The sequence below is a fragment of the Pituophis catenifer genome, unplaced genomic scaffold (assembly GCF_029215685.1).
Source record: "Pituophis catenifer annectens isolate HBS135680 unplaced genomic scaffold, rPitCat1.0.hap2 SCAF_51, whole genome shotgun sequence".
NCBI classification, from domain to species: Eukaryota; Metazoa; Chordata; class Lepidosauria; order Squamata; family Colubridae; genus Pituophis; species Pituophis catenifer.
In genome coordinates this window covers 204,053-213,335 of record NW_027256931.1, presented here as the reverse complement: position 1 = coordinate 213,335, position 9,283 = coordinate 204,053, and the positions used below count along the sequence as shown (strand labels likewise).

At 44.7% G+C, this 9,283-nt stretch overlaps 1 non-coding gene across 1 annotated transcript; it reads right to left on the bottom strand.

The window, feature by feature from the left end:
- Window positions 1-278: 278 nt before the first annotated feature.
- Window positions 279-416, bottom strand: LOC139326538 (U4 spliceosomal RNA). The gene has a single exon (XR_011601332.1). It is a non-coding gene; the product is annotated as a U4 spliceosomal RNA (small nuclear RNA).
- Between the last annotated feature and the right edge of the window lie 8,867 nt (window positions 417-9,283).

Sequence of the window (9,283 nt, the reverse complement as noted above, 5' to 3'; positions counted from 1 at the left end):
CCACAACAAAATACTTTCTCTTGGGAACCAAGGACATGCTCACACCTGGTCAGAGAGAAGGTGGAGCGATGTCACCAAGCAACCAGACAGCACAGTGATTGGACCATGTGACTGATTGTTTTGAGAAAGTGACAAGCTTTTACTTTGAATTAGATGAAAACCGCGGGAACCTTCAGAGTCGGTTTTCACCAGATACGTGCTAATATGATATGTCCAATAAAGCTATTCTTTGAGGAATCTACCTGCCTCGGAGGTCTGCTTTCTATGGGTCTATTACTTGGAATCCTGACACAAGAATCTAGTCAACTAATGGTCAGCACTAAATTGGAAGTAGATAAGAATTAATGGATTTCAATTAGCAATAATCTAGCCTCGGATAAACCTCATTGGCTACGATACTGCCACCGCGCAAAGCTTGGCTTGGTGGGAATGGCAGGGGAAGGATACTGCAAAATCCCCATTCCCTCCCCACTCCAGGGGAAGGATACCGCAAAATCCTCATTCCCTTCCCACCCGTAACCCTCTTTCCAGTTCCGTTCTCCTGTGCGGGGAAACAAAAGAATACCCAGCCAATCAGCTGGGAGGCTGGGAGGCCGCGAATAGATTGATTGGGTGCCCCAGCCTTACAGGCTAGGCTTCCCTACAGCCCCCTGGGAGCCAAAACGGGGCACATGGGGACTCCTGGAAGGGGTGGGGCGGGCAGGGGCAGGGCCAACCAGAGGTGGTATTTGCCGGTTCTCTGAACTACTCAAAATTTCCACTACCAGTTTGCCAGAACCGGTCCGAACCGACTGAATACTACCTTTGGCTTAGACCATTTGTAGGAATGTAACAATTCTAGGCTGATTACTCACTTGACTCCACCACCAGTGCTCCTCTGTCTAGCACTGAGTGACCCACCTCCAGTGTTTTTCAGAACTTAGCATCTATAAACATAGGGATGATTTCGGGGGTGAGGGGAGATGCTGTATTGCAAACAATGAGAAAAAAGAGACAGGAACCCCCAGTGGCTTAATGGACAGAAAAAGAAAATTAGGAAAGACCCACCTTAATGAACCAAGCAGTCAAAAGTGATGGCAGGATTTTCAGACTTGCAAGATTCTGTTAACTTAGTCTTAACATAAAGTAGAACTAGTTTATCTAATCATCATCTGGACTCTAAGCCAGACTCTCTTTACTCCTGGCAGGGCCCCCTCCCCTTCAGCTGGTGGTTCCAGCCCAATACAGGTAGTGCTCAAATTACGGCCATAATTGAGCCCAACATTCCTGTTGCTAAGTGAGAAATTTGTTAAATGAATTTTGTCTGATTTTATGACCTTTCTTGCCACAGTTGCTAAGTCAGTCACTACAGTTCTTAAGTTAAGAACATGGTTGTTAAATGAATCTGGGCTTCTCCATTTGACTTTGCTTGTCAGAAGGTTGCAAGATGTGATCACATGACCCTGGGACATTGTAACTGTCATAAATATGAATCAGTTGCCAAGTGTTAAATTTTGATCACGTGACCATGGGGATCAATGGTCATACGTGTGAAAAATGGTCATAAATAATTTTTTTTCAGTGCTGTTTTAGTGTTGAACCCGGGGTGCTATTCAGCAGGTTCTGACAGGTTCTGGAGAACCGGTAGCGGAAATTTTGAGTAGTTCATAGAACCGGCAAATACCACCTCTGGCTGGGCTCAGAGTGGGGGAGGGAATGGGGATTTTGCAGTATGTTGGATGCTTATCCTACGGTTGGGTAGATAATATATAGAAAACTATGTTCTGTAACTTTAACTGCTACAAGATGACTAATTGGCTGTGCTAAGCAGACATAAAAGAAGGCAGGAAGTTCATTCACTTCTGCTCCTGCTATTAGAAGGTTGAACTGCTGAAAGGAACTGTGTCTGTGTTACTGAAGAGAACTGGAATTGTAAGCAAACTATGTTTTTGTGTTGAACCATGATTATTTGAAGAAGTGTTATCTTTGTTTTGAGAAGCCAAGTTTGTTTTACTACAAGTAAAGACTGTTTATTTCCTTTAAACGTTCAGAGTCTGTGAGTATCTGTGTGTTTTGCTAAGCAATGTATCTATTCACTGTCTGGTCCGTTGCACCACTTTGCAGAGGGCAGTTTTACCCTCAACACTGGTTATGGGCCCAGGACCAGAGTGTGTGTACCAGTTACAGCAATAAGAGAGTTGCGACGCACATTATTGCTCCAGACGTTCTGATACATATTTAATATCCTGGTGAGGATTGCTCAAGGTCAAACTCCCAACTTATCGCTGGTTACCCGGCTGGATGGCACCAACTACAAATCCTGGTCCACCAAGTGCAGTCTCCTGTTGCGCAAAGAAGGGCTATGGGATGTAGTGCAGAATCCACCAGATGTGACCTCCTGGAATGCTGACGATGCCGAGGATGCCAGGAAGATAGCCGAGTTCCAGAGGAAGAATGAGAGTGCATTGTGTATTATTGGTTTGTCATTAGACGATACCCAGCTTGTTCACATCGAGAGTGAACAGTCTGCTGCAAGATGCTGGGATAATTTGAAACATCTTTATGTTCGTGACACTGTGGGGGCGCAAATTAACATTACACGAAAGTTGTTTCGCACACGACTCCTTAAGGGTGGTGACATGTTAACACACCTGATTTGCATAAAAAGCATTTTTCGAGAGCTACATCAAAAGGAGGTGGTTTTTTCCGAGCAGCAACAGGTTTATATACTGTTATCATCGCTAGATGACAGCTACGATGACGTAGTAACATCCCCTGGAGTGGGGTGGGAATGGGGATTTTGCAATATCCTTCCCCTGGAGTGGGGTGGGAATGGAGATTTTGTAGCATCCTTCCCCTGCCACGCCCACCAAGCCACGCCCACAGAACCAGTAGCAAAAAAAATTGAATTCCACCACTGCTTCGAACGGTCACTAAACCAATTGTTATAAGTTGAGGACTGCCTCTATAGGTGGAGCATGCATGGCTCAGTTTGCTCCCATGAACTCTGGTGTTAATAAACACCAAGAATGAATCCAGAATGTTTTATTTATGAGGCCATTTTGACTCAAGGTAATTATATCACCAGATAGTTTAACTTCCCCTCTATGTTATTTCTTACATAGTGTCATGTATCAAAAATAGTCCAGTCCATACCCATCCCTGGTTCTATCTGCTCTTTGATAAAGTGTGATCTTCTTGCCCACATAATATATCAGCAAATGTCCCTATGGGAGCGAGTTGCAGTCTTGCCAGAAAAAAAAATTAAATCCATAAAATAATTTGTATATAAACAGAGACAATGCATTTCCCTGACTTTTAGCACAATGAAATGCTTCCCTTTGCAGATGATGGTTTTGTGGTTCAGAAAACATCAATACATTTTATTCTTCTTCGTCTTTGGCAAATAAAGCATTATAAATACACCGTCCCAGTACAATAGCTTTCAACAAAACATCGCCTTGTCAGGCACTTGCAATGTGCCAAGGTAAGCCAGGAGCAAAAGCCACAGGTAACCTACAAGTGAAAGGAATAATAAAAAAAAGGAGAATGCGTCTAAATTTATATTTATCGTGCCTAAAATTTGGCCTTCCACTCAGGAGCTGATGATCTTTTATCAACAGGATAATGCTTCAGAGTAGGCGTCATTCAGAGCTAGATTAAATAGACCTCTTGATTTCAGCCAATAGATCATTTTAAGACCCAGCACCTAAATTTACATCACATGCCAAATGTCTGTGGAGATTCTCAATCATCCAGATCATGGTTGTCCCAAAGGCACTTATCCAAAAGGCATAAGGCATAAAAATTCCTTGGGATTTTTTTGGGATGGGTTTTTGTTTTGTTTTGTTGGCTTTTTGTTCATCACATGGTTTTGTTGTCCTTCCTTCCTTCCTTCCTTCCTTCCTTCCTTCCTTCCTTCCTTCCTTCCTTCCTTCCTTCCTTCCTTCCTTCCTTCCTTCCTTCCCTCCTTCCTTCCTTCCTTCCTTCCTTCCTTCCTTCCTTCCTTCCTTCCTCCTTCTCCCTCTCCTCCTCCTCTTTTAGCAATTATTCAATTATTGACCTCCTCCTCTCTGCCACAGCCCCTCAGATATTGAAACACCATAAATAAATGGCGGACTGGCAAAAGTAGGGAACTTTTTGGTCTTCCGGGAATGTGCATCCAATTTGTTAAATCTCGTCAACCATCGTGGAGGAGTTCAGACCTGCTCCAGCTGGCACTTATCCTGGTGCCCTGAAACTTTCCAAGGTTTCCATGACATCATACAGTAGCTGTAGAGCCCATCAGTTAATTAAATACTGTATCCATGTGTTCTTAGTTAATTGATGTTTCTTTCTGGGTTCTTTTGTGCTATGGTGCAGCATTGCTTCTGTTTCACTGAGCAAACACAGAGGAAGAAGCACACGTGTGTATGCTCACTCGGAGAGGTTAATGTTTCTGCCTGGCATTTAAAAAAAAAAAACATGTTAGAATATTATCTGTGGAAATCACGAGCCTGAAAATCCGGAATTTGTGGAGGGGAAGCTTTGATTTAACCCACTTGGTAATAAGCATAGTACGTTTTTCAGGGAACTAAGGCGCCTTAGAAAAGAAAGCAATTTTTTTTTTGCTAATTCGAGTACAGGTGGTCCTCTACTTATAACCATTCATTTAGCAACTGTTGGAAGTTACAGGATAACAGAATGACAGCGTTGGAAGGAAGCTTGGAGGTCTTCTAGTCCAACCCCCTGCTTAGGCCATTTCAGACAAATACCATTTCAGACTATACCATTTCAGACAAATGGTTGTCCAATCTCTTTTTTAAACCTTCCAGTGTTGGAACATTTGCAACTTCCTTCCTTCCTTCCTTCCTTCCTTCCTTCCTTCCTTCCTTCCTTCCTTCCTTCCTTCCTTCCTTCCTCCCATGGTCAGCAGCAAGAAGAAACAGCTCCTTTCAGCTTCAGCACAGCCTAATTATCACAAGTTGATTGGATCGGCCTCCCGACTCTCAGCTGTTTTGCTCTCAGCTGCTTTGCAGGGGCCTCTGCTGCTTGCTGCAAGGAGGTAAATTGCTGGAGCAGATTTTTTTTTTCTTGTGCTAATCAAGCTATGCGGAAAACAAAAACGAAAGTAAAGCAGGCTGTTTGCTGTTTGCTGCAATGAGGCAAAATTGCTGGGAGACAGAGGCAGATTTCATTTTCTTGCTTTCCTCACCCAAAAAGGTAGGTGTGTCTTATAGTCCGGTGCGTTTTATACTCCGAACAATACGGTAATCAGTGGAATGGCTTGCACTGACTGACCCCTCAGAACCAGAATTACTACTGTGTTTCCCCAAAAATACGACCTACCCCGAAAGCAAGTCCTAGCTTGATTTTTACATGTGTGCCCAACATAAGCCCTCCCCCTCCCCCCCCAAATAAGCCTAGACCCCACTCACTCCAGGGTGCAGCGGGTGCGGTGAGGTACATGGGTAAAAATTAACCTAGGGTGGAGTTGGGTGGTGCTGGAGCTGCCCTACTTACCATGCCTCGCCCACCTCGACACCTGCCTTGCTTTGCTGGCCCACTTCTTCTGCAGCCGGTTGCCACTGCTTGTGTGTGTTGCTCCCCCCCCCCTCGGCCTCTGTTTCACCATCGGAGACCCTTCCAGAAAGGCCTCTGCAGCCGATAACAGAGCTCTGGATCAATCCGGAGCTCTTTTATCGGCTGCAGAAGCCTTTCCTGAAGGCCTCTGATGGCAAAAGGGAGGCTGGGGGAGCGAGGCGCACAAGCGACAAGAAACGGCTGCAGAAGAAGTGGGCCAGTAGTGGGCTCCCGCTGGGCGGGGCTGTCAGAGCTGCTACCGCAAGGTGAGTCCAGTGGAAGACTCCTGTTCTGTCCCCGTCTCACACATGCACCCCACAGACAGGCAATAGTTAAAGAACTCAGCCGACAACAGTTTATCCGGTATCAGAATTGGCAGCAACTCAGTGGCTGGCTGCCAGGTATTCTTTACTCACGAGGGGGGAGTTTCTTCCTTCGTCCGGGAACAAAGCCAATACACAATAATCAACAAAGTCCAGTAAATACAAAGAAGGTCGTCCGATATCCGTTTTTTGCTTGTCACAGAACTGAATCGGCCTCCACACCCTCTTTAATACCCTGTGGGGTGTAGTCCAATGACTCAGCCTAATCCCTGGCACGCCTCTTCTTCTGTTGGACGCGCTTATCTCTGCGATGCTGCCGAGGATCCAGCCAAGACTCATCTCCCTCATTACTGTCCACCTGTGACTGTGTGGACGTGCTTGGCCCCGGGCCTATCTCTTGACTTTCAGAGGACACCGAAGGCATTGCCAGAGAGGAGGTCCTGGAGAGGGAGGCCTTGCCAATTCCTCTCCTTCACTCTCGGAGTCCTCTCCTGCCGATAATACAGGCTTAGGTAACGGAGCCACAACAACTCCCTCCTCCAAAAATAAGACCTGATGTCTTTTTTGGTGGCAAAAATATATATAAGACTAGGTCTTATTTTTGGGGAAACACGGGTACTACTGATAGTCTAGAAGAGGCATTCCAGAGACAAGGAGCTGGTGATAGAGATCCCTGTTCCCCAATATCCAATCAATGAATGTTGGCATGAACATCTCAGAAAGAATCTTTGTGTTTAGTTAGGAGCAGATGGGAAAATGCATTCTTATCCATTTATCTATCCAGACACACAGAGACAGATTTAGACATGGTATATCAGCCTTGCCTTCATAGCCACAGATAGCAGGTGCAAAATCTGTGTCGGAAAATGTACATTTTCAAAATTCAATCCAACATGAAACTCTATTTTCTGCCTGTTTAGGGAGAAAAGGAAAAGGAAACTTCAGCCTTTCGATCACCGAAACTGTTCTGACCCAGCTCCCCAAACACGGCACTGTATTTAAATCAGTGATTCTTTTATTAGGAGCAGCCCCGGCAAGTTAACAAATCTATCTCAACACAAGTTAACAAATCTATCTCAACGCAAGTTAACAAATCTATCCGGTAGGGAGATGAATAGTTGTCTGCCACATCTATTCATCTCCGCCCCCTGCCTTTTATCCCCAGAACTAGGATGGGCCTCCACTAGCAGTGGTGGCTCTTCCGTCCCAAGGACCGGCCCACAGATTTCCACTGCTCTCCTCTCCTCTGTCTTCTGTGCATCCACGTGTCAGGCACTGGACCCAGCTGTTCCTCCTCTTCCTCATCAGCCACCTCCAGACCTGGGGGCTATTGACTCTCCATCTGAGAGCTGATGGACGCCTCTGTGTGTGTGTCTCTCCCTCTCTCTGACAGCTCCTTTTGCTTTTCCCACTTGGAGCTCTGAGTTTGCCTTGATGCTGACCCTCACTCCCACACCTCCTCCTCCTCTGATTTGGCTGCTGGAGGGGCTGGCGGCCAACAAGCCACAATAAAAACCTTGCTTGATGGAACAGACCATTGTTGCAATGGGAGATGTTGGGGTGTCTACCCTTCTTTTGGGTACCATCAACATATTGGTTTATTGAGGGTGCAGGAGAGCAGAACAATTAATTTTGCAAAAGGATGCATCTTCGCATTATTACATAAGAGATCCCTTTTGTGACTGAAATAGCACTGAAATGCCATCTCCTGCTAGAGGTGTGGGTTGGCCTTTTTACTTTACGAGTCCTAGATATAAACTGCTAGCGTGGAGGAGTAACAGGGAGATGTAATGCATGAGCAGTTTCTCAATCAGGCCAAACATAGACTAAGTGTTTCTGTAAAGATTCTAACGCAAAGCAGATTTAGCCCTGCTTTGAAGAGGCTTGCTAAACTCAATTGATCCTCCAGAAGTCTGGGACTCAAAATGAGCCAGATATTCAACTATGGGTGGCCCTCAACTTACAAACACAACTGAGCTGAAAATTTCTGCTGTTAAGGGAGATGTTTGTTAAGTGAGTTTTGCCCCGTTTTACAACCGTTGTTGCCACCACTGTTAAGTGAATCACTGCAGTTGATAAGTCAGTAACACGGTTAGTAAGTGAATCTGGCTTCCACGTTGATTTTGTTTGTCGCAAAAGGGGATCCCGTCAAATTATGCCGACTGGCGACTCCTGGGGGGTGGGCCTTCTCTGTGAGGGCTCCAACCCTTTGGAATGAACTGCCCCCGGAGATACGGAATATCCCTGATCTCCGTGCTTTCCGCCGTGCCCTCAAAACCCTGATGTTCCAACAGGCGGGGCTAAACATATGAACATGTGAATGTTTTTAAAATGTTATCTAATTTTAGGTTCTATTTAATTGGGCCAAACTATGTTATAATAATAATTTTAATTAGCAATTTTATGATGTTTGTGTATCTATATTTTTCTTGACTGTACACCGCTTTGAGTCTTACGGGAGAAAGGCGGTATAGAAAGAGCCTTGGTAGTACAGTGGTTTAAAGCACCCTGTTATTAACACAGCTGCCTGCAATTACTGCAGGTTCGAATCTTACCAGGCTCAAGGTCGACTCAGCCTTCCATCCTTTCTAAGGTAGGTTAAATGAGGACCCAGTTTGTGAGGGCAATAAGCTGACTTTGTATAAAATATACAAAAGTATGAAGGCTATTGCTTAACGCATTGTAAGCCGCCCTGAGTCTCCGGAGAAGGGTGGCATATAAATCAAATTTTTTTTAAAAAAATAGAAATATAATAAATAAATAAGCATGAACCAATTGCCAAGCAACTTAATTTTGATCACGTGATCATGGGGAAATGCTACGAAGGTCGTGAGCATGAAAAAGGGTCATATGTCATATTTTTCAGTGCTGTCGTAGGTTTGAACACTCACTAAATGAACTGTGGTAAGTCGAGGACTACCTGTATAGAACATAGAATCCTAGGGCTGGAAGGGACGTCAGAGGTCTTCTAGTCCAACCCTCTGCTCAAGGCCGGAGATCTTATACATTCCTGGCCAAATGATTGTCTGGTCTACTATTGAAAACCTCCAATGATGTGTAGCCATTGTCACTCATAAACTGACTACTCTGTTTAAAGAAAAGATAAGCACTTTTGTTTCCACATGGAACCCACTTCTGAATTCCACATGCTTGATGTGGAAAAGAATGAAACGTTGACTTTGGGTTTTATAGATTAGATTGATAGATCTTTATAGAAATATAGAAATAGCTGCCTGCAATTACTGCAAGTTCAAATCTCCACCAGGCTCAAGGTGGACTCAGCCTTCCATCCTTTCGAGGTAGATAAAATGAGGACCCGGATTGTGGGGGCAATAAGATGACTTTGTATAAAAAAGAACACCGCTTGGGGGGGGGGGAAAGCCCTACTAAGCAGATATGTACAAAAGTATGAAGGCTAT